Source organism: Anser anser, assembly GCF_964211835.1.
Source record: "Anser anser genome assembly, chromosome: 15".
Lineage (NCBI taxonomy): Eukaryota > Metazoa > Chordata > Aves > Anseriformes > Anatidae > Anser > Anser anser.
The window spans coordinates 9100598-9126217 of record NC_139736.1 but is presented as its reverse complement, the minus strand read 5'-3'; the positions used below and the strand labels follow the sequence as shown (position 1 = coordinate 9126217).

General features: G+C 44.9%; 1 protein-coding gene across 18 annotated transcripts in view; it reads right to left on the bottom strand.

The window, feature by feature from the left end:
• LOC310882027 (uncharacterized protein) overlaps window positions 1-25620 on the bottom strand; it is a 169031-nt gene that overhangs the window by 79282 nt on the left and 64129 nt on the right. For 5 of the 18 annotated variants that reach the window (XR_014572767.1, XR_014572768.1, XR_014572769.1 and 2 more), the window contains exon 4: window positions 19262-23884. The exons of 8 other annotated variants lie outside the window; for them this stretch is intronic. The gene's annotated coding sequence lies outside the window, so the exon portion shown is untranslated. Of the gene's footprint in view, window positions 1-4312; window positions 7235-19261; window positions 23885-25620 lie in introns of those variants that run through there. 5 more of the 18 variants (XR_014572771.1, XR_014572774.1, XR_014572781.1 and 2 more) reach the window with 3 other exon arrangements.

Below are 25620 nucleotides of genomic sequence, written 5' to 3'. Positions count from 1 at the left end.
GCCGTGAGCCCAGTTTCAGCAGGTGATATGGTAAAGGCTGCATCTGGCCTCGGTCCAGCAGGCAGCACACAATTTCTCTTTGGATGCATCACCTGCTTTGGCCACTCCTCTCCAGCAGAAAGCATCAGGAGCGCAGCAATGCGAAACATAAATCACAGCTATTCATCCTTGTCCTCTGATTTATGCAGGTGTTAAACTGAAAAATCCTCTAACCTGGCACAGCCATACTTTTCACATGAAGCAGCACTTGCGGGGTGCGTGGTGCCCACTGCCCGGAGGCTCGTTTTCTGCCATCCCTGCCCCTTTGGGTCGAGGTCTGGCTGAGTTGAGCAGCACATATGTGCATGCACGCACTCCACAGCCACGGGCGAGTACATCTTAAAGTGTACAGCTTACCATGCAGCAAACCAACCACGAAACAGTACATAGAGTAGATGTAGTACACAGATATGGAGGACGAAGAAGGTGCATCGAGACCCATCACCAAACTGCTGTGGCAGCTTAAGCCCTACTCGTCCATCTGCAAAAAACAGAATAAACCCCATACACACACAAGGTGCCTCAATGACCCAAGCAGGGAAGGTACACGCAGGCTTGCAGCAAGGAATCAACCGTCCTTCCCCCAGTAACACCTACAGCACACACGTTGCTGCAGGAAGAACCACCCCTGCCTTCTGCTACTACCCATTCACACCTCATCCTCTAACTTCACACTGTAGCAATGAAAACTAAATGCTATCAAGCACGTTTAAACATCCTCACATAACAGATGCATTAAGGGATATTTTGTTTAGTGAGATATATGGACAGGACCAGCACTAACTATTCTCAGGCAATAGTGAGGGAATTTCCCATCTGGAGTTTCACATTTTGTTGATTTGGGCCATAAAAGGAATGGTTTTTAACGTAGCAATGGACAGGTGAAATTAAAACTAAGATCTGTATCTACTCTGAATAATATTTTTCACATTATTTCCACTTGAATATGATTAACTCCATCATTTTTATTTCTTCCCATGATTTAAAGTCATCACACTGAGTTACAGCAGTTGGGGGAATAGGAAGGCACCCAGCTGCATGGAGCTATGCAGAAGATGACAAAAAGCAGAAGAATGTGCTCAGGCTACTGGATGAATAAAAATAGTTAGAAATTTACCACTGTTTCACCTCAAGAATCCTATTAGCAGCTAAATCTCTATTAGAAGAATAAAAAGCCTCAAATCAGAGAACTGGAATGGAGTAATTCCAAGGGAAAAACAACACTTTGATTTAAAATGGCCTTATTAAGTGGTATCAAGTCCTCTCTTTAGTTCTCTTTCAGAAATTGTTCAATACTGTTCTAAGTTGCAAAAGCATTGCTCTTTTCTTCTCTTCTGTACAACAAACCAAAGCAGATTATCAGGATGCAGTTACACTTGGTTACTCCATACTTGACTGTAGTTTTGTTAAAGAAAGCAGATTCACCTCCACCTATGCCCAGTCTGTATTTATTCCTGAATCTTGCTTTTATGTCCAGACAAGAAAACTGATGCAAATTTCTTGAAACTCCATGATAGTCCATTAAAAAAAAATAATATCTGCTGTAATCTGATGAGGTATTTTTTGCTATAAGGGCTCAAAGAAACAACTACTGCCAGGAGGACGCAAGCACAGGGTTAGAAGCACCTGCACAATCTCATTTACTGACACGCATGTCCAAAGCCAATTTTAATTTGGAATTCCCCAGCTTCTTAGGCTGAGGATTATAAACCATTTCTGTGAAATTTGCAGAACATTTTGCATTTGCTTCAGTGGAAAATTTGACTAATGCCACCAGCATGACATGACTCTGTATTGGGAGACTGCAACGTGGGTATTTCCTTCAGAGCACACTGAGGGAGAACCAGCCCAGCTGGGAGGTCCTTCATATAAGAAAGCAATGACAGAGAACAACTAGTGGAAAGGTGTGGGGGGAGCTGTTTTTGTTTTGTTGTTTGTTATATCTCACATTTTCTATTTAAATTAATTTAGCCCTTCTGAAAAGCCCTGGGAGAAAAGATTTTGTCCACAGTCTTTCATATGAAAATTATCCAGAGGGCTGGTATAATCCTCAGCTTATTTTTTTAAATCAAATGTACATTTTAGAAAGTCATTGGGATCCTTTTTTAAAGCAACTATTTGCAGTGTCTGAGTATTAAGAACATTATGCATTCATATGCCAAACGCATACAGACAACACTAAATACAAAGTTTCTTTGCATAATACAAAAGCAGTTCTGATGTCTTTAATGAATATTTTAGCACTGATTGAGGTAAACAAAACCATCTTCTGAAGGACAACAGATTTCACCCTCGGTTAAAAATGTCTCTCGGTGCAAAACTGCACCCAAACTAGAATACATTATTATTATTATTATTTAGGGCCAAAGGCATTATATATTGCTTCTGTGCCCAAAGTGCAGTAGCCCAGGGGGAGGGCTGCAAGGCTGGGGGGCTTCTTGGGGCACTGCTGGCTCCTTGTTGTTTCCAGAGCATCACAGTTGGGTTTTGGTCCATAAGTAGGGTTTCTAAAAGCAATTGCAATACAAATGAAGTTATTTACAAAGCCCACTAAGCCCTCCTTTCTCTGCAGCTGAAAACAGGTCAGGATTAGGCCTTCAGAAAGGCGTAGGTGTCTGGGGGAATTTCAGAGAAATTAAAATCCTGATGTTAGGGCACTGTCACCAGGACAAGGCTCCCCCACAAGCGCTAGGTGCTCACCCAGTCGGTGCTTCCCATACAGGGAGCTGCTGACAATAAAAAAAGATATTCAGAATTAAACCAAAACATATGTTCTGGGTGTTAGGGAAATGTCAGACCCTGGGAACCGTTCATTTCACAGTTTTGAAATTCAGTATCGGTATTTTGGAACAAGTCAGTCCTAAATTCATCACTGAATATTTATGTTATTTTCACATTTCCTGGTAGCCTAATTGCAGGGACGCAGCACACACCACAGCCTGCCGATAGCAAGCCATAGGATGAAATCGTGTTAGATGAAACACAGCTCTTCAAAGTCAAGCTGATTACAGTGCAGATAGGCACTTGCACACAGAAAAAAATGCTTTAGCTCAGGAGAAACTGCCTATAAATTATTTTTTTAACTGAGAAATTATTTAATTGGTGTGATGATATGCGTATTAAGGAAGACAAAAATGAAAAAATGAAGTGAAACATACTCTATTTGCTTTTTTACTAGCAGAAAAAGAGGCTACACATTATTTTGTACACATTTCTGAGCTGGAAATGACTATCCTGAGAGCATTCTTGAACGTGACATCTACCTAGTGGGCTGGGAAGCAGACAACACATTTCTTATGTTTTCTTATGTTTTCTGCAGGTGATGCAGAATTAACTTTGAATTTAAAGTTATAAACAAAAAGGTATTTTATTGTCAAGTTAAATGATGATAGAATTTGGCCACGTTCATGTTGAGCTCAATACCTTAGAAAACTTCGTACTAAAGAACATGACAGAAACAGGAATTTAACCTGAAAGGAATTCACACCATGCTTTGACTTCCATGTACCACTTTCTGCAGAAAGAAGGAAAAAAAGCAGAACTTTTCATTGCTCCAGGACTTGTACCTTCTTTCTGCAGCAGTGTAATTCGTCAGCGAGCAAAGCAGATTTGGTTCATTTCACCAGGTGGGGTCAAACCTCTGAAGGGCTCCTGCTACATTGCACCAACTGATGGACAAGCTAGGAGCCTGGAGAAAGAAAAAATTAAAGGTTCCTGGGGAGTGGCAGCATTTCTGCTGATCTTTCTAATGCATGTACCTTTTTCATATAAGGTGAAAAGGTTTTTTTGCGTGCATGTTTCTCCTGATCAAATTATTTTAGTCACCAATAGTCAGTTTCCTACCCTATGGTTCATTTATAGCGAAATTAATGAACCATTTGCACAGCACTTCTCTGCTTTCCTAAGTCTGCTCTCACAAGTACATAGTCATTAATGAAGTGTCCACTCAGCTTTTCCACTGCTCTGTCTGAACATCCTCGTAAGCAAAAAAGTGTGGCCGGACATCCTCCGGTATCCTCATGCATCCTAATAAGCAATATATTATCGGATCTTACTGGCTCTGTGCGTGTGTCATCAGAAATGCCTCGTGCCACAGGGGAATTCACCTTGCGGCTGGAACACGGCAGCGCCGGGTGGGGACGAGGCACTCGCTGCTGCAGCCACTGGGAAGCGCAGGGGCAAGAGGACGGACGTGCTCTGGGAAAATCCCCCGGTGCATTTAAAACAAGCAAGTGCAGGTGGTATTTCCTCGTTGTTAGTGCTTCTGCAAGAAAAATCTAATGTACGTAAGCTAATGAACTTCTCTGTCATAGAATAACTATTTTATTGGCTCTTACATACATTGCTAATCCTTTAGTTGATTTTTTGGGGATTGTTGTAGATTGCTACTAAGAGAAAAAACAGTTTCAAATAATTCTAGTAGTATAATCATAGGAAAGATTGCCATATTATCACATGAGAAAGTCTGAATAATGCAGATGATTCTGCTATGGTCTGCTTTCGGTACCAAACATTCGGTACCTCTTAATCCTAACCCAGAATTTAGTATTCTCAGGGAACACAAGTGATTCTCGTGTTTACAGTAAATGTTTAACACAAGAGGAGTACCAGAAAAAGGAAGAAGGACCTTTAGAAAAATTGCAAAGTCAAGACCTGTTCCATATTTTCCTTTCAGTCATACAAATCTTTGGCTTAAAAATAAAAAAATAGAAATACCTCCCCAGACTGATCTGACTGCAGACACACGGCATGTCCAGCCTTGTGTACCTTTTTGGGCAGACACCAAGTAGGCACACTGTGCTGAAATAACAAAATCCCCATCAGTAGGACAGGGGTCTAATCTGATCCAACCAACCCATGCTCCTTAGCATGTCCAAAGTCCTAGAATCACAGAAGGGTTTGGGCTGGCAGGCACCTTAAAGAATACCAAGTTCCAACCCCCTGCCATGGACAGGGACACTCCCACCAGCCCAGGCTGCCCAAAGCCCCATCCACCCTGGCCTTAAACACTTCCAGGGACAGGACAGCCACAGCTTCTCTGGGTAAGTCACCATACAGCAGTGATGCATTGCTACAAGATTTCCTCAAGGTGAGGTGCTCTGCTTCTCTTTGTGTCCCCTCTGCTATTTAGGCACCAATCATGACTATTTCCCCCCAAAAAGGAAACATTCAGCTTACATGGTAGTAAGAGAACAGTTTTCAATTTCAGTTAACCTTTACAGCAGTAACACTAATTTGCAGTCTGTTCATAGTGAATGCTAAAGCCTGTCTGTTTCCTGCTCTGAATTTCATCCCATGTCAATTAGTGTTATGGAGTCGGTCTAATAATGATGTATGGTTAACACGGGGTTTGCGTCGGAAAGCTAAGAGGAATGCATGGAGGACAGATAATTGCAGTGGCGCCATCCGTGAACTATTCAATGCTTTGTTGAAGCTAAAGGGTCTACAAATGTGCTATAAAAACATGTTTCAATGTAAGTGCTGGTAACTTTTAGGGAAAGAAAGTTCCCAGCACCTTTGCTGAAGATAAGTACAGGATCCAGCAGCTTTTAGCTGTGTGAAGGTCAAAGGCCACAGAAGTGTTTCCTTTTCCTCTTCACTGAAAAGTGGTGTGCAAGAAAAACATACAACCAATACCCCCCAAGACCACTGCTGTGCTTGTTCACATTAACATGCTCAAAATACACAGAGACAAGCACAAAGTGATGCCTGCCAAGTCCCCTGGCTTTTTCCATATTACAGCCATAAGCAGCTGCCAGGCAGTGACAAGAAACAATAACAAGTGATCCTGTCAGACCTGAGATGAGCAGAGCTTTGGCCACAGGACGTGCTACGTGGCATCAGGAGGCAGGGCAGTGAGTTACCTCTTCCAGAGCAAAGGACACCCAGAAACTTTGGACCAGATTCAGCACAGCTCACTGCAGCCACCGGCAGAGCAAAGCCCATCTGGAGGAGTAACTGCTGCTTCATCAGCGTGAATGAGGAGACAAGCGGCTTGTTCTGGGTGGGCAGCGTGCTACCCACCTACACCTCCAGCAGCGAGAAGAGCTGTGGGAAGCACCTCCATCGCGGTGTCACTGCTGCTGGTCAAACACCCAGTGAGCTCTGGACTGACCATCAGGTGGTCCTGGCAAGTCCTGCTGCCCCCAGGATCACCCCAGCGTTAGGTGACAGCAGCAGAAGGTCAAGAGAATGATTTTCACTTATGCTATGGGATCAGCAAGTTATCTGGGGGATGCATGTGAAATGTAATTAAAAACAAACACTTTTCCAGCCCCTCTAAGAGCAGAGCTGGATCTGTTCCCAGGCATCCCTCCACCAGCAGAGCTCCGGTCTCCCCTGAAGGTGGGCGATGACACAGGGGATGCCCACGCTGAGCTCCCTGCTTCCCACAGTGCTGCTCGGGCTGGCTGGGTTCACGCCAGCCTGGGCAGGATGGCACAGGGCTCGGTGTTGTCACCGCTCCAGGCATTTCCTAACTTTGACAGTATTTGCTAACTGACACGTTCAGGAGCTTGCTGGCACGTCACTCCCAATCATTTCTGGCAATGGTACATTGCATCTTCCAGAAAAGAAATAAAAATAAAAAAACTTATCACTATTCCTCTCCCATTTCCCCTTCCACTTTGGGCTGTAAAAGGAGGTAGAAGGCAGTAATGATCCGATGAACCTCAAAACTGCTACCCTTAGGCTAGCAGAAGTACCTTAGGAAAGCAGTGTGCACATGCCTGTAGATGTAGAAGATTAAGGAAGTAATGGGAAGAAGCTAGAAATGAAATAATTTTAGAAGAAAAAAAAAAGAGGAATGCAGTTGCACAGCCATGATGCTGTATCAGTAAGATATATTAAAAATCCTGATGAGTTTCAATATCAGCCAACACACTGCCATAACAAACCAACGTGGTGGCAAAGGGCAGCCTTTGTTGCTAAGCTGACCAAAATAAATTAGTCACCTGTCACTACTTGCTTACAATTTCCCAGCATATCAACTTTTGAGGAAAGAGCAGAAAATAACCAGCACATTTTTCCATTAGAGCATCGCGCAGAGCGAACAAAGCGCTTCGTCTTCACCAGTGACGTAATTCCATCCTGCACAGGGAACGCCTCCTCTGGGAGCAAGATGCCGTCTCGCTGGGGGGCATGGAGCAGCCCAAGCTGATGAAGGCAGGCAGAAGCAGCTGGGGACAGGTGGGAACTAAGGGAACAACACAAAAAAGTATACAACACAAAATAGCCAGGGATAAAAGAGATTTTCCTGTAATTAATTTATATTATTTTTGTTCAACTTCCACATTTAGCAAAGTAGAAAGACTAAAACACCTAGAACACCCAAGAATTTAATTGTTAAGTATTAACATTGAAGTTGACTGCACTCATTCAATTGAGAAACAGAAGCATCTTCAGCAAATTCCAGCAGCTTGACTGGGGAACACCAAGTCACAGGGAACCTTGGGTGAGAAACCCCAGCCCAAAAATTATTTGCAGGAATTAGCTGGGAAATCATTACAAGTAACAAGCCTGGGAAAACAACAATTCTGCCACAGACAATTCATAAACCAAGAAAGGAGGCGATGTTCAGTCAGTCAAGTGATTTGCTACAAATTATTCGCCCAGGGCCACTCTTGCTGCTAAAGCGATCAGCGAAGATGCACGACCCGGAGCGATGCAGGGACGGAGCTCAGACTAACAAGCTGCTACACACAGCGCTTTAATTAGGCCAAACAAGGAAACAGTAATAAACCAGCAGGTCAAAAGAAAGAAATCCCTAACTGAACAGAGTCAAATTATTTCTTTTTATCGTGACAAGATAAAAAACCTCTAAAATGAGATTTCGGAACTGCAGTGCTCCCCAAACTTACACCGAATGGGAGTGAACCCGTTCTGCCTGCAGCACGTCGGCTCCAGCCCCTACCCCAAGCAGCAATCTGCCGGTGTTTTATTTTAGCAGCAACAAATGGCTGGTTGAGCAGAGCTGCTGCAAACCGGGAGGTGGGAGGCAAGGACAGGTGTGCAGTTGCTCGAAATATTCTTTCAGGGCTCGTGGCACGGAGACTTCTTGCAGACGCAAACCGTAAGGCTGAGAAGCATCTATCATGCTTAGCTCTGGAAGTAGGGATTTCAGGGAAGTGTGATCACGAGGTGATAAGAAGAATGTGATTGGAAGTTGATGTGTTATTGCTTAATTTAGACAGAGGAAGGCTCTTTTTTTGTCCATGCCATCTGCCAGCCTAGAAACCCAAGAAATAAAGGGACGAGCCGCAGTTGGCTTCTGTAACGGCTGTACTCAAGCTGCAGAGGAGCAAGAAGGATAGAAGCCGTATAAATCAAGCAGCAACATCGCTGTGGCTGAGCAATAACCAAGCCACCAGTGGCATTCAATAAAAACAGAGAAAACCAGAGACACTTCCCCAGCCTGCTGCACTAGGATTTGGCTGCACCTCCCTGCAGGCACAGGGAATGGCCAGGACCCCCCTGCAGTTTCAGGTAGGACCTGACCCTTCTTCTCGGCAGAGGGAGAACTGCCCCATATGCAGAGGTGCTGTTGGGAGCACGGTGCTGGTAGAACAGCAAGGCAGAACAGCAAGAAAAACTCTGCTTACAAATCGCATTCGCACACGCAACTGTTTACAGGCTAGTTCTTATCCTTTCTTTCCTCTCTATTTTTTTTCCTCTCCAAGGGATGAAGGAAAGAGAGAAGAAGCTAGTTTACTTAAAGCCAGTAGGAAGAAAACAAGCTTGGATGAGAGACGCAAGGCTCAGCGGGACGGGCACAAGCTGCTGCTGGCCACGCAGCGCCCCGGGATGACCGCCTGAGCCCTGCTGGGCGGCATGAAGGGGCGGCTTCGCTTATCTTGCTCCAGCAGAGCGGCGGGGCACCGGACACAGGGCACTGCAGCATGTTACAGAGGCTACTTCAGTATTTTCCTCCTAAACAGCTACATCAAACACCCACGTTTACACAAATATAACAGTCGGAACTGGGTTTCCAGGCAGGACTGGTGGCACATGGACTGACAGCACACACATTAGAAAGCAGAAGAAAATAAAAAAAAGTTTAGTTCTGTTTATTAACTATACACACACACACGTTCATTTCTTTGCATTTTTGTTGTTTCACAATTTCTGATTCTTTCCTGCTTCCCTGCAAAGCACCTCCAGCCCACCTGAGCAGAGCTTGCTGACAGAGCAGGGCTGCCCGACCATCAGTCCTGGGGGGAGTGGGATGTTTTCCCAGGGAAACTTGCCTAGCTTCGGAGCTTTGTTGCCAAATCACAACATTTTGGTCAGTTCACATCAATTGAGGAGAAACTAGGATCTTACAAGACAGAGCAAGAGGGAGGACGTCTCAGGTGCAATGCAATTTTGAACTGATGGCACTTCAGCTGTATACAAGTGCCCTTGGGGCTGAACCAGGCCCAGGACAACCAAGAAATGTTTGGTCAGCATAACACAGGAGCCTCAAAGGTATCATTGCTAGATGCATTCAATAATCTTCTGCAGTTACACAGACCAGATTTACTTTCGGATAGTTCCAGAGCACTTACAACCTACAGTTTCTCTCTTTTGCAGGCAATCAGATGTTTCTGGGCTGTTCCGCCACACACCAGCACTCTAGGAAATAACACACGTTTAGAGGGCACCGACAGCCGGGCTGTTGTTTAAGGCTACGCAGACAAGTCCAGCAGGGGCCCTTGCCCCTCCGGGCTGGGGGCAGGCAGACTGCCCCCTGCAGGGCTTTTCCTCCACCTCGCACTCTCACCAAGCGCAGCGTGGTGGGGTTGGTGGGCACTGCTGCAAACAGCAGCCCTGTGATATGGATCCATCCCTGGCAAGATGCTAGAGGGGTCAGCGAAGGCAATCCATGGGCAGTGCTGGCCTGAGCCACCTGAGAAAAATAAAGAATAAAAACCAGAGCTTGCGGACATGCTCAGCCTGCCTCAGGTGAGGGCAGCTGCAGGGACACTGCTCTCCTGCCTTCGTACATGCCAACATCAAACGAGCAAGTTCAAACAACACTGCATCAACTAAGTTGCCAACCCAATAACCTTTGCTATTAATTCATGACCTCCTGGAGTTTGCTGGGATCAGGAGAGATTACTTTTCATGCGCTCGCATTCGTGAGTGGGGGAAAAGGGAGAGAACAGGGAAAAGTAAACCAATGATGCAAGAGATGCCTCCAACTCTGAGTCTATCCATTATGACAGCGTGAGCTGCGAGAAAGCCCCGAGGTCATCTGCCCGTGTGCTCATCAGGAGTCTGACACGTATACAGCCACGGCACGCGGTTAGACAAGTACTGCTGTGGCTGGAAGCGCTAGCGGAGTTCATCCTGCACATCCAGAAAGGAAATTAAAAAAAAGAAAGAAAAAGCTAATCACCAACAGAAGATTAATGACACCTTGTCTCTTCGTTAAACCCCACACCACTGCAGGGGCTGCTCTGTAGCGTAACAGTGTATCTAAGAGAGGAACCGCAAACATTTTCCTTTGTCCTCGTGCAACTCCATTGCTTCTCAGCTGCTGTCCCTTCAGGATGATCTGGCAGAGGAGCTTCAGCAGCCCCTGGCTGTAGGACAGCCCTTGCCTAGGGCCCCTCTACATCCCCTCAGCCTCGGCAGCACCAGGATCAGGAGTTGTGAATTGCTCAGACTGACCGTGGTCAGCACAGAGGAGTGACCCTGGGCCATGTCCAGGGGGTAGTCAAAGACCCCCTCGCTTCAGGCGGGAGCCCAAACTTCCACTGGGAACGTTTTAGGGTTCTGTAAATCCCAGCAGATGCAAGCTGCCGCTTTAAAGCTGCTCTGACTGTGCCCAACAACTGTTACGAAATACCCTAGACAGCATTAACTGCCCCCCTACCACCCCGCCCCAGAACCTGGAGGATTGCCTCTCCTTTGACGCCACAGCCAAACAGCTGTTTCACGCAGCCACAAGCAGGCAGCGTCCCTTCAGGAGCTCTGGTTGATGGTTCGGCAGCTCAGCTGGGGCACTGTTGCTAGCTTATCCTTCAGTGATGCTTCTTGGAGTACAAGGGGCTTTTGCTGGAGTAATTCAAACAATTAGTAACCTACTCACAACTCTGGTAAAAAGGGAGTTTTTTTCTTGAACCTGTTCTTCACCATCACTGCAGGGCTTCAGCTCAGAGACCACTTGCAGAGCTGTTACATGCTCATCCCCATTCTAATTCAACATTGGTGCAGCCAACCTGGAAAACTCTCTCTAGGCTAAATCCTCCCCAGGACAGCCTTCCAATCAACCCTTCTTTTAAGAGTTTAATGAATAAAAACCTAGCTGGAAATAGAACAGAGCAGTACTTGGAGGCAGAAGACAGAGCAGCACACTTGAGCCACAGATCAGACCAACACAACGCGGCCCTTACTGGGGCTGATGCTGTTGGACACGTCCACTGACACCAGCTCAAAAGGCATGACCCGGCACAGACAGCTTCCTAAAATGCTGGAGGAACACAGACATCTGAGTTGGGTAAATCAATAAACACAGGCACAAGCCTCTTCCAGATTCACGTAGCACTACTGAGGTTGGGATAGGTAAAGACATGTTTAACTCAGAAGTTGGAGTAAACTCCAATATTAAGGTATGTGCCTTTTAGAATGATGGATGAAAAGAGATCAGAAAAGATACATAAAGTGAATAAAAATAAACACAACATGGAATTGAGAGAATAAGTAAATATAAAGGGAAAAAAAACACTTATCTAGTGAAAAAGCAAACACGATGATCCAGCCCCCAAATGTCTCATTTATGTGAGTCTACAGTGGAGCAGGAACCACTCGTGTGCTATCGCTCAAATGCCTGGAAGCAGCTTCGTACAAATACCTATGTTGCATAAGGACAAAGAGGCTTATGCATCAGCAAAAGCATTCACCACTCATTAATGTTAATTCTCTATTTCAAAACATACAAACTACTCACAAAATAGCAAAAAGGCAGATAGAGCAAATGCTTTGTGCGATCAATTGCATAGCATGAATAGCAAATAATCAGAGAAAGCTCTTGGCAGATTCCTCACAGATTAAATAAATGCAGGCAAATTATGCAATAAAGACTTACAAACAAAGCCATTAGTGGATTGGCTTATAAAGAACTCTCATAAGAGGGAGCTTGGTGTTGGGTGACCTGTTTGCAATGAACTCAGCCACCCGTAACACTGAAGTACCTGACAGACTTGCAGCGCTGTGTTTACCACGAAGCATCACAGCAAGAACCTTTTGTACCAGTTTGGATTGGCAGCTTTTCCGACTCCCTTCATAAAACATGAATTTCCATTCAACTGGAAAGACAAGAATTTTAAGAAGCTCGGTATCTTAGCAAGTAGAAGAAAAATAACAGGGGAAACAATGGGGCGAGATGAAAATAGTTTTCAAAACAAGAAGAAGTGTTCCTAAATACAGGAAAAGAAACCAGTGGCATGAACAGGTCTAAGCAGCACATTCTGACAGACCGAGGACAGAGATTGGTATAGATTCCCTGGACTCAAAGCACACCAATGTTCATCTTATAAACAACCAGAGAGCATCAGAGGGCAGCTTGCTTCGCGCAGGGTTCACAGAGGGGACACATTGCTATTTACAACACGGCACATTAAAATGACAGTGACACACACCACTCAGAAGTGATCATTATTACTGGCTGCTTAAGGGATGATTTGAGAAATGATCTGTAAATTTAATTTTTAATTAAGCCAGAAGCCCTAAGGGCCTTCTGAGTTCAAGCATAAAGGAGGGGTAGAGGGGGAAATCAATTCTTGGTGATGGAGAGGTCTAGCAGAATCTAATAGGCCTGGGTAATACATCAAGAAGCTTTTAAGATCAGTCACACAGCTCAACAGAGGAAAGCCTAAAACCCAATTTCAGATTAAAAAATATGCTGTAAAGTGGAATGGATAGTCACCATTGTTCAAGCCTCTGGAAAGCTACTGTCTTGAGCTCTGACACACAAATTACTCAGAAAATAGATAAATGATCAACTCTGGTGCACAGAACCTCGCAGGGAAGCCCTCCTGCTCAGCTCCAACCAACTTGGAAAAGCAGCTGTATCCCAATGACCTTGCAGCCGCAATAAAACCTCAGCATAGCCAGAAATATCTACGTTAACAATTAAGAACCGGTCATCAAAACCTTGTGGAAGGTGACTTTGTGCTTAAAGACAAAACCTTTTCCCTTGATGCACGGCACAGGTTCATCACAGGTGCCAAGAAAATAGGCTGATGTCACAGCTAGGCTACTCTTATCATCTTAGCGATGTTGTTTGTCATGATTGAGGGAGATCCCAATGACCGGAGAAAAACAAGTGTTGCACCCGTCTTCAGAAAAGGCCAAGAAGAGAGTCTGGGGGCAGTCAGCTTTGCCTTGGCTGGTCCCATCATGGACTGGGTCCTCTTGGACCGGGCTTGGAGAAGGCAGCAACTGGAACCAGTCATCATGGATGAGGCAAATTGTGCCTAACCAACCAAACTGCCTGCTCTGGAAGAATGACTGAAGCTGTGGATGATGGGAGAGCAGTGGATGTCATTTACCTTGACTTTCACAACTTCTCCCTTTCAACACCGTATCCCACAATCTTGTATACAACTCAAGATGCAGTCTGGATGCCAGTCCGGAAAGCAACTAGATGGGTAAGAAGCCAGTTGGGTGGTCGGGCTCAGGGGGTAGGAGTTACTGAGCACCTGGAAGCCCCTGTCAGGCAGGGTACTGCAGGGATCTGTACTGAAACCTGTCCTCCTCCATACCTTTATCGGAGACAAGCAGGAGCTGATGATAGCACTCTCATCAAGTTTGTAACAGACACTCAGCTGAGGAGAAGAGCTGATATGCTCAAGTACACGGCTGGCACTCATCGGGACACAGCCACAGGCTGTGGGAAACACCCCAATCTCTCCTTGAGGACACATCTAATTCCACATGCACATTTTCAAGAAGAAAGTTGGGCAGAGGAAACGAACGAGAAATGAGATGAATGGTCTTGTTTTCACAAACCTTCTCTTCTAAGAAACAAGTCATTTATCAAAGTGCTGTAATCCTACCAACTGTCATAACACTTGGTCTAATTACATCTGGAGAACAATAAGCTGTATGTTCAGGAAGAAACCGTCTGCAATGCGGTCGGTAGGGGAACTGCTACGTGCGCTCCTAGCTCACACATCCAAACGCAAGCACAAACACCACCAGGCAAGGAGCGGGTGACATGTAAAGCAGACGCAGCATATTTTGTGATTAGAAAAGTGTTCTTGCTTCATTTTCTGTATTTTCATAAAATACCATTCCTGTTGCGTTAATCTACATCAGAGAAGGTCCAAAGTGTGTTTTCAGGTTAGACGTTGATTGGGGGGGGGGGGGGGAGGGAGGCAGAAAATGCATCTTTTGGAACAATAAGCACATTGAAACATTGTTAAGTGCTAAAAAGCTGACTGGGCTGAGGCTTCACACTGAAGTTTGCTGTAGACTTACATTGCTGAGAGCCGTAATACAATTACTTATTTCTTAACTTTGAACCTCGAAGGAAGTGTCCTTCAAAGCTCACACTTTAAAACCCACTGGAGTTTAAAACCCACCACATAAGGAGTCTACTACTCCTCCTCCACAAGAAGCTATTCCAATGTCCCCTGTGCATCCCCTGCCTCTGAACTCTACCAGGCACCTTTGGCCCCAGTTTTGGGCCTGGGACTCTAGAAATAACTGTTGCTCTGCATCTGTGACAAGATGTTACAGATAAACTGGAAGGAGTAAGAATTAATCCCTATAAATTTTGCTCTTTACTTAATATATATATATATATACACACACACACACACGCACTTTCTGAGTTGTATTGAAGCAAGTTGTAGGGAATTCTAGTTTAGTACTTTCTTACAAAAAGTGTTCTCTGATGAAGAAATAGGCAAGTGGAAAAACAGACATCAGATGACAGTATAGTTTCAGACTCAATCAAAACCAATTTAACTCAAAGAAATTCTGGCACCGACACACCGCCTCCAGTGCCTTTATTTGCCCAGGCAGGCACTCGGCAGTGGCTTAGACATCCCCAAGCTCCCGCTCCAGGATCCTGAGCCTCCTCGGGGGAGACAGATGGCGAGTTTTTCCACAAGTACTTGTTACCTGTCAGCTCCAACTGTGAGTCACAGTTAGCAGGCAGGTTAAAGCACTGCACCGTGCCAAGGTGCACAGAAAGCTGAATATTCAGGTGAGCAACCCAGTGTCCAGAGAAGAGGCAGGGCTGGAGGCTGTGCACCTCCACACTGGTGGGCTGGGCTCTCGTGGTGAGCAAGAAGTGCAGGAACAAAGGCCAAAATCAGCTTGCTTGATAGTTATCTGCCAAGAGAAGACTTGACACCCTATCCGGTGGCTTGAAGAGCACATGGAAGAAGAGTTGCTCCCCTCTTGCCTTGCTCGCACACAGCTGCCCAGGCAGCGCTGCAGGAGTTCCTCCAGCCCCCGTGCCTGGAGGCACCCTCACTGCCCTGGACTCGTGGAGACCCAGCCCACCACTTTGTATATACTCACTGTGGGAACAGCAGCCACTGTTAGAAGTTGAGAGTCCTCCCAAGATCACATTTTATGGTTACTTGAAAATTAATAGAGGGAAACATTAATAGAAATGTGAAATACAGATGCAGAAGGACATGCAAGGAGTGCCTGTGCTGCGAATGGAATAATCATGTGTGTTTTGGCAAGCAAAACTCTGATGAACATGGATGAGCCCTGAAAAAGGAACACACTAACCATGGAGACCATGCCAAGGGCTCTGGCTAAACCCCCCCCCGTCGGTGTCATACCACTCCTCTCCCTTCCCTGGGGCAGCTGGAATAACTAAAGATGCAAAATGCTTCATGGTCCTCCAGCAGAAGCTAAAAACCCTCAAAAAGCCAAATTGCAAAGCCAGTCCACAGTGGGAGTGGGGCACCAGTTAACTTGCTGGACCCCCGTCCCAAGCATGGCCCCCGCTCTGCCCATGAGCGCAGCTCAGTGAGCCAAGGGCAGATGCGTAAGAGCAGTTCAAGGTCTCAACAAGGCAGAACTTTAAAGCCATCCAGTTTGTTCGGATTTTCTTTTCCTCAAGGATAAAACAGGATATGTTAGCTTATTTTGCATTTTTATGTCCTAAGCAAAAACAAACAAGCAGGAAACAAAAAAAATCCAGCAATACCGCCTCTTCTAAAGTGAGCAGCCTTGAGAAATCTTTTCACCATTCACTTGGGTACGATGCTAGAGCTGGCTCGACTTTTGGCAGCGAGAGAAAGAGAAGGCAAGAAGGGCCCTTGGGAAGGTGGGGAATCTCTAATGTTTTCAAGGTTAGAAATCTGTCACCTCTTTAGGGGAGAAAATTCAGAATGTAGGAAAGAAAAGTTTTCATTTTGATACTTCTTAAAACAGCATTCACTTTTCATTATTTTTCAGTTAAAGGAGCAAAGCTGGTAGAAAAATCTGATCAGAAACCTTGCTTGATCTTTTCTTTCTCCATAACTTTAGAAGAAAGAAGCCAAGAATGCCTCCTCCATAGACCCCCACTTTTTATAGCTATTCCAACTTTTCCTGTGAAAGGATGAGGGGAGGAAGTGAGAAAAAACAAGTCCTAGATTTGAGGCAAAAATAAGATTTCTACAAAAATACATTACATAAAAATCCTACACATAAATCATTAATTTTTAAAATAAAACCCATTAATCTACAACCTTTTTTGTTGTTAGAGGTGTTTGACTACCAGTCGCTGATGTTTTGCAAATATAAATTCAGCTCTCTGTAATTCTTTAAATTATACATTTAAAGCTTCATACAGATGCCTGTTATTCACCCTCTGCTGTTGTACCACTACAAGGGCTGCCTCCAACCTGGCAGAAAAGCATCACCAGCCAGGTAACCAAACACTCGGTGTGAGCGTACAGCAGCCTGGCCGTAAGGAGCAGCAGCGTCACTCACACGACCCACTTGCCAGTTGCTTGCAGTCCTTTAGCGTACCAGAAAAAAAATGAGTTAGATTCATAAGTTGTCTCCTGACCAAAATTATTTGGTGACAACCTTTTTAATATTATTATTTTAATAAATGGGCTAAGGTCCCCCATAGATGCTGTCCACGATGTCTAGATGACAGCAGCTGTAGGGGTTTTTGTGTGTGTATGGTTGTTTTGTGTTGTTTTTATTTATTTTTTTTTAACAGGCCCATATTGGGTTTCAGCTGGAATCAGGACAATGACTGTGAAAACCAGATGATGTGCCGGCAGGAACTGAGGAGTCTGAATAACACAGACAGAATTAACCTCCTGAGGTGTCCCTGTGGAAGAAAAACCATAACCATTGCTTCTGCTTAAAGCCTGCACTTTCCCAAATACAGCTTGAAGTTCAGAGAAATGAGAATTACTCAGACACCACAGGCGACCAGTGCTGGCCCTGAACCATACAGCACACGGGAAAAGCTGCAGGCTGAGCCTCTTTGCACCACCACCCAGTTTCTGCTCCAAAACATGCGCGTCAACTTGGTAGGAACCATCTACTGGTAGGATGCCAGGTCAGCCCAGATAGTGCAAATCTTGTCCGCTCCAGTTTAACAGCAGAACTCCTCAACTCAAACACAGAACAATCTAGTCCCAGAGGGGAAGCCCCCAACCCCAGAGTTATTTTCCTTCTAACAAATGCATAAATATTTTCCTCTAACAAGGATGTGAATAGCATAAAATAATTAATTACACAGATATGCAACAAAGCCAATATGAGAGAATCCCTTGGTTACACAGTGTTAGCATTGCAGAGGTTGTAATTAAACTTCGATTCTTTTACAACTCGAGACAAGTTCCAGACAGTGGGCTGAAAATACATTTCAAACAGATCTTCAACATTCAGGACCATCTGTTTCCTTTTTGTGTGAAGTATTTTTATTTGCTGCAAGTAATAAGCTTAAACAGATTTTTAAGAGGTTTGTTATTAATAAAGGAATCTAAGAAATTTGCAGAAGGGTGAGAGAACCACATTCTACAGCCTGGGGCTGCTCAGGAGGACTCTGGGCACGTGCTTTGAAGACGCCATTTTCTGTTATGTCCCTAAATCCAGTTTCAGGTTCCTAAATAAAGGGGATTTCATCTCCAGCACTAAACACTATTTAGGAGAGGAAGATTTTCTACACCTAAATTTTCATCAGGAATATATTGGTGAAAGGGCAAAATGCAATTAGGCAGGCTGGAGTTTAGCCAGAACATTAGGGTTAATGGCCCTACTGCTGCTAAGTACCACGGGTACTTAGGAATACAAACAGGGAAGGAGGCCACCAGGGGTGTCCTCCGGGGCAGGACACCTCCTGTCCTGCCACAGCACCCTAAGGAGCATCCCTCTCACCAACATGGGGCTTTACACCACGGCTGAGCTGGTCACTTGCACGCACCAAGGAGCCAGGTGATACCATCCGTGAGGGCAGACAGGGACCTAAATGTGTTAGATTTCCGATACCCAGTCAAATCTTACTTACATTATGCCAAGAGGCTGCATCACCACTTAAAACTCAGCAACCTTCAGGCATTTAGTGTGTCTATTATTAAAGCTCTGCTTTGGCCAAGACAGATGTGTGAAATACATCAACACCAACTGGCAAAAATGCATTAGCTGCATCATTTAAAAAAAAAAAAAAAAAGAAGAAGAAGAAGAGACCCTTTTCTCCTTGGTTGTTCTTTTGCTCACAGGAGCACAAAGGACCACAGCCCTCCTCCACACCTTTCCCCAAAAGCCAGGCTGTAACATCTTCTCTCACACCATACACTGCCACGGTGTGAATTCCTCATTGCAAAAGCAACAAAGCCAAGGCAACACAACACCCCCTGGGCCAGGGTTCCACGTACAGCCAGGAGGCCACCAGCCCAGAAGGGTGTCACTAGAGCAGCCACCACCACCAGGACTCGAGGCCCAGCACCACTACCCTGTGGTGCCTGTTCAGGCTGAGCCAGGGAGAGGCCAGCGTCTAACTGCACCTGAAAATATGCTCACACAAGCAAACAGCCGTTCTCCAAACATAATTACATAAATAAATAAACAAATGAGGCTTCAGCCTTCCAGAAAGTCAAGGTCTTCATCTGAAGGAGCAAGCAGGAGTAACCAAGAGGAACAACGCCTTCCCCCGCCATCTTGCACCAGACCGCTCCCTCACAACCACACAAGCCCTTTCCCCTCCCGGCTCCTCACTTCCCCACCACAAAGCACTGGCTGCAGCAGCCCCCAGGTCACTCACCCATGCTGGTCACAGCCTGCACTGCCATACCTCGGAGAACAAAGCCCTGTGATCACATCCCAGGCCTGGAAAGCTCCCCGTTTCCTCAGGACAACTTTCCTCCTCACCCCTCAGAGCAGCCACGGCCCAGGTGAGGGCACAGCTCTCGTTAACTCCTCCTCCAGCCTAACAAGGCCCTACAGGTGCGGGATCAAATTCCACTTAGCAGCCAGCCAGTAAGGCTCCACAACCACTGATGTCCCCAGAGGCCCCAGCACTGTCTTATTTGTCCCAGGTGAAGCTTGGTGGAAGGGACAGACGTGGAACTTGTGACACAGGAGTTTCTTACACAGCCTCACCACATGGAGCCTGAAGGACAAGCGTGTGGTCTGTGCTGTACACTTACCCCAGGACAAGGGCACCATCGGGTCTCAACTCTCCTTGCTGGCACCCAAAAATTGTGGTTTGGGCAGTGCTACTTTTAATACCGATATCAGAGCATTTACCACTGGGGTTAGGACCTAAAGCTTGCATATTCGTGCAATAGCAATGAAGTGTTTAAGTGTTTAATGCATCTGGCTGGGCCATGTCAGCCTTTTATTTACTGCAGTCAGTCCCTAAATCTGTACTGCATCTGCTGTCTGCATAAATAATGAATAAAGCAATAAATTTGGCAGGGTTACCCAACACTTCACTCAGCTTGTCTTGAACCTGTTAAATTCTGCTGTGGTTCACCCACCTGGCTGGGCTGCAGAGAGATGCTTCTGGGGGAAGAGGAGGGGAGGGGAGGGAAGCAGAGGAAAACTTCATTTCTGTGTCCTGCTTTGGAGCTTCCAAAAACCAATTCCCTTTCAACTGAAATCCTGCTTTCTCTCTCTCTCATTTTTATTTTGAGGCACGGAGGGAGAAAGAAGCTCTTTTGAACTACAGAATCTTACCCTGTTACAGGTCCAAGTCTTAGATTTTCAGAAATCTCAGACACCTATATTAGGCTTTCTTTTTATGAAAATCCGTTAGCAATTTTTCTTCCGGGACAATGCCACCAGAAGTCACTTGCTATTATGCTTTCAGCGAGAACCATGTTCACTTCCCTCCTGATGTGGTAGTGTGGGGAGGTGCCACCGTCATCCATGGGGCAGGACAAATTGCCAGGCTGGGGCAGGACGAATTACTGGGCTGCTTGCCAAAGGTTTTTCGGATGACCACAGCTCGAGCCTTTGGCAGAAATATTAAGCAGAGCCTGACAGTGGTGTTAGTGCCGATGGGCTATTCAAGAGTCACAGATATTTGGGTCATCTCTTAAAAAAAAAAAAAAAAAGCATGATTTAATTGATGAGTTTTCCTGCTGTTTTCTATGACTATGGTGAATTTCTAACTTACAGTATTATTATCATATATATTACAAGGCAATACCTTCCAGACAGAATAAGGATGAAATCCATTGCACTGGTACCTTATAACCACATCCAATATTCAAGGCAAGAGCCTATAGGATCTGATTTGACTGAGCAAACAAGAGGAAGAAAAGTTTGGTGCTTTTATTTTCCAGAGCAGAACCTGCCCAACACTTGGTAGCAAAATTGGGCAGAGCTGAGAACATGTCTCCTGGCTCCCAGGCCACAACCTTAGCAAGACCACATTTAACCATGGGAAGTGTATTCAATACCCAAACAAGCCCAGAGACTGCCTCTCTCCTCACGCTCCTGTTTAGAAGTATTGCCTGGCTAGGTATTTCAAAAGAGACCAGAATAGATTTTATTGAAGTGAAAATCAGTGGAACAAGAATAATCCAACTTCATTATGACAGTATTCTGGCAGTAATATAGTGTGTACATGCCTGCATCTTTCCAATGGATTGCAAGGTTATAAACGTGGAGGATCTGACAATGCAGTCAAATACAGGTTCTCGACGCATTTCTTTATGTATTATGGTATTTTTTCTTTCTGCTATTCTTGTTTAATTCACCAGTGTAGTACATAAACTTTACACCAGTAGTGGCACTGCTTACTCTACGCTCCCTGTGCTACCTCTGCTTTGATGTTAAATTTCAAGATGTCATCTGATACTAGGTATGAGACAACAACTGATAGGAATTGGTAGACCTAATATGCAAACAGCCTCAAAAAAAAAAAAAAAAGAAAATATGTTTTACAAAAATAAAGCCAGTTTTCTATCTGGAAAAAATGCTTCTTCCAGCTTAAATTAATTGCTGTTGCTTCACTATGTAAATCGTTAAAGCTTTACTTTCACTATATGGCTTTTTTCCCCACAGAATGACTGCTTTCTGTGCCATGCACACTTACCGTTTTCTTCAGTCCTTATGCCTTTTTCTGGATCTCATCATGCTCAAAGCATATTACATAAATTTCTGCTTGCCCCAGCTGACTTATTTGTTAATAGATGCTCCATCTTTGGTGTATTTATTTCTTTCTCCCCACTGTTGAAAGAAATTATCCAACAGCAGTAAAATCACAGTTATACTAATGAACAGCTCCGTGTCATGGATTTGTCTTATTTTAACAGCAGAAAAAAATCAGCAGATTCAACATGCTATTCAGTTACCTTTCCAGTCATGTTTCTCCATTTCAAAATAATTCATATTCTTTTACCAAAAGCTCTGCCAGTTTGTACCTTCGACATCATTTTGTCAGCTTGATGGTGGCTTTGTTTTTTGCCCTGAATTTTGAGCTGGCAGTGTGAGAGGCGTATTCCTAGAACGTGCAAGACATCAGGACCTGCCTTTTACTCTAGATCACCGCTATTTATTTTTTGTCATCCAACTGTATTTTTATGCAGGAGCACTTGATATGCAACAGTGCACACGCTGTCAAGGAGACCCTGACCTGGGACAAATCTCCAATCTGTACTTTGGTTTTGGAACCATAAACACGACATGCTCGGAGCACAATCCTGCCCTGTCGTCCAAACAACCATCTCTATTCTCAGTGGCAGATGCAGTCTGATTCACCCGACTGCACTTGTTAATAATACAGAGGTAAGGTGTACTTCATCAATGGATGCGAGTCATTGTTCCCTTCCAGTTAAATCCAAAAAAAAGATTTAACCGCCGCCCAAGGAAATTTGCATTTCACATATTCAGAGTGAATAAAATCTCCTTTTTTCCTTGTTCTTAGAAGCCCTTATAAACTGCCAAAGTCAACTTGGGGGGGGGGGGGGCATGATAGAAGAGATTTACACAAAAATCTTAATAAAATTCCTTTGGATCTATTTATCTATTTACAAGACTGAATGTACATGACAGATATCTTTTAAGAACCTGCTTGAAAATTGTATACATATAAGCCATGTCTTAAAAAAAAAAGCCTGGTGCCATTCCCCACGCATCCTTCTACTTAATGGTACTTTAAACTCAGCTGTGAAATTCTTTAAATCACCCTGAGTAAAATCACACCATGACTGCACTTGCGCCCCGTTTGTGGCATTGTGGCTGAGTGCCATTGGCAGCAGCTGCTGCTTCGGGTGTGTGGTTGAGAAATGCCCCAGGTGGAGGCGAGGTGTCAGCTTTTCCCTCTCCCCCAGCTGTGCTCCCCACCCCCTGCTGCCCTCTCCAAGCCCCCTGCCCTGGGAGCCACCCCGGTCACTCGGTGCAACGTTCCTGCAGCACCTCTGTGCCTGCAGCACCTGAGTCCAGGTACTCCCAGGACTTTGCACATAAACCGCCTGAATCCAGGCCGAGTTCCAGATGTCTGCGAATCTCAGCTGCCCTCAAAGAAGGTAAAATCAAGTTCTTGGTAGAAAAGAACCCATCTTATCTGTCCAGGCAGGCTGAGGGACACGTGCAATGTCCTTTCTGAGTGTACTTTCAAGAGCAAGCCCCTCCAACGTTTCTTTTAAGGCCACCTAAAGCTAGCCTCAACCACAGGCAAGTAGCATGGACAGGCAGCCAAACTGGCCTTCAGCCTGCTCAGCTCAGTACTATAAATGCAGCCCAGTGGGTCGGGAAGGCAGGAGACTGCCTTATCTCCCTTGCCAACCTGCTTCACCTCCAGCCTGCTGCATCCAGGAGCTCTGTCTGAGCCTCTATCAGGTCTATGTGCTACGACAGATCTGTGCTTCTCTGGTTTCTCTCTTATCTTCTGGTTGCTTTGTGATCTGTCATCCACACGTTAACCAAGCAGACAGCAACAATTTGCAGGCAATCACCAGGAAAAAACGACAGTCCGTTTAGCACACTGTTTTGCATTGTCTCAGGCTGTCCGGCTCCCCAAACGACGTTAAACTGCTTCCGCCAATTGGTGTGAATGACGGCGGATGCTGTGCCCGTTAGCATAAGGCAGCTACATCAGAGGCATACTTCATGGAAGCCATTAATATCTTGTAAACTGAGTACTTTTTTTTTTTTCTACTGGCATTTTCTTAAATGTTTTTAAGCTCTAGAACTACCTTCCTTCCTTCTTTCTTTACAGAATATTACCCTTTCCCTGCCAGATCTCCAGCTGGAATAAATTTGGCCTCCAAACCCTGATTCAATTAAATGATGTCAACATGTGCATTGAGTTAAATAGGCTGTTCACATGCTTAAAGCCTACAGATAAACGCTTGGCTTGTGGAGGACTTCAGATGCAACTCAGAGAAGGACGTGCCCAAGTCCAGCCTGTGGACTGTGATATACTTCAATATACCTGTGAAACAACACAAACAAAAACGTGTCCCAAACGAGCCTTTCTGAATTAGGGAATACCAGGCACTTCCCAGGCACTCGTTTAATTACAACCTGATATTGTGGAACATAAACATCACTGAATAATGTAATTCATTCAAACACAGAACAGTAATCTTTGACTAACTGAAGCATAAATACAGTTCACCTAGGGCAAGACATAAATTACATTAATAAAGTGTGGTGGTGTTAATTAGTTTGCCCAGGCGTGACAGAAAATGGTATTATTGAAAAGCTCCATTTCCAGAAGTAAGGAATTGGTGCTGTAGATCCCAATCTCTGTTTTGGTGTTGTTTTTCTTTTTAACAGCTTCATGAATTGATAGAATATTGCTCTAAAGAGGATTTCACAGAACAGGCAAACATGAGCTCGTCAGCAGAGGCCGACACTGCTGTCCTTGTTGTTTGGTGTCCATAACCTGCTTCTCTCTCATGCCTGCATTCAGATGTGATCTCCTCCTAATAGATCCTACAGATTTTCACGCTCAGACCTTGAACCCATTTCAGGTTGTGTCAGTTCCCTGCACCATGCTCCCTGCTGTGGCCCTGTACGTTGTTTTTTAAAGGCCAGATTCCTGCTTCACTGATGCACTTGAATAAATTCCAAAACATATCTTAAGGTACCCAAACATGTATCTGACTACTGGGAAATGATACCTGTCTTCAGAAATCGGTGAAAATGCTTCCTTTGAATTTGCTGAATCAGAATTGTATTCTTTCTGAACTCAGCAGCTGTTTTTCTTTTGACATGCACAAATGTACAGATTGTGGCTAAAATTTACAGCTGATTATGGTTCCAGAACAGCTTGTATCCCCAGACAGCAGACAGTCAGTCCTGCCAGAATACAGGCATTCTGCTGTCACCAAACCCTAGTTTTGTAAGGCAGCTCCACTAAGGTGGATAAAAAGGTCTTTCCTGCCCATCGATCACACAAATCCAATTTGGAGACTTGTTTTCTCTACATGACAGTTACAGGAGATAGACCTGATTAAATATTTCTGTTCTGATCAAGAAGCATCTCATGGGTAATCCCGTGTCTGCAAGCCGAATCTTTCCCCACAGCTCAGCCGCACGCTCTGCCCCAGGGGCTGTGCTGAGCTCTGCTTCTTCCAGACCCGTGAAACAACACACCTGGATACCAGCGCACGATGAGATTGTAGCTTCAGGAGCAGAGACCAGGCTTATTCGTCTCTGTACTCTTATCCTTGAGATCCAGCCAAGAGTGCTTCCAATCTAAGGACACTCAAGGTTTTCCCAGGTTTCCTGAAGTACACGCAGAGCAACTGTTCATCCACTCTCGCACACCTCTCCTTAACACCTTCCAGTTAAAACACTGACCGAGTTGATGGCATACTTCATTAGCGCCCAAACGGCCAGATGTCAAAGCTCCACATGCTGCCTATTTATCAAGCAGCACTAAAGGCTGTACTAACAAGTCCAACGATACGGAATTTGATTCACATTTCACATGCAACCCGTTCCCTCCAGGAATGTTCTGTTACAGGTCTTTTCATGGCACAGGCACAATAACTGATCGAACGTATTTCTTGAAGGTATGCCAATAGCTATTTGCTGTGTTTTTCTGCTTAGTAGTGGAGACTGTGGCGTTGATGTTGCCCTCAATTGAATAACTGAGGATTAATTCCTACAAAACAGGTTACCCCAGCATTACATTTGAAATCAGAATCAACATTACCA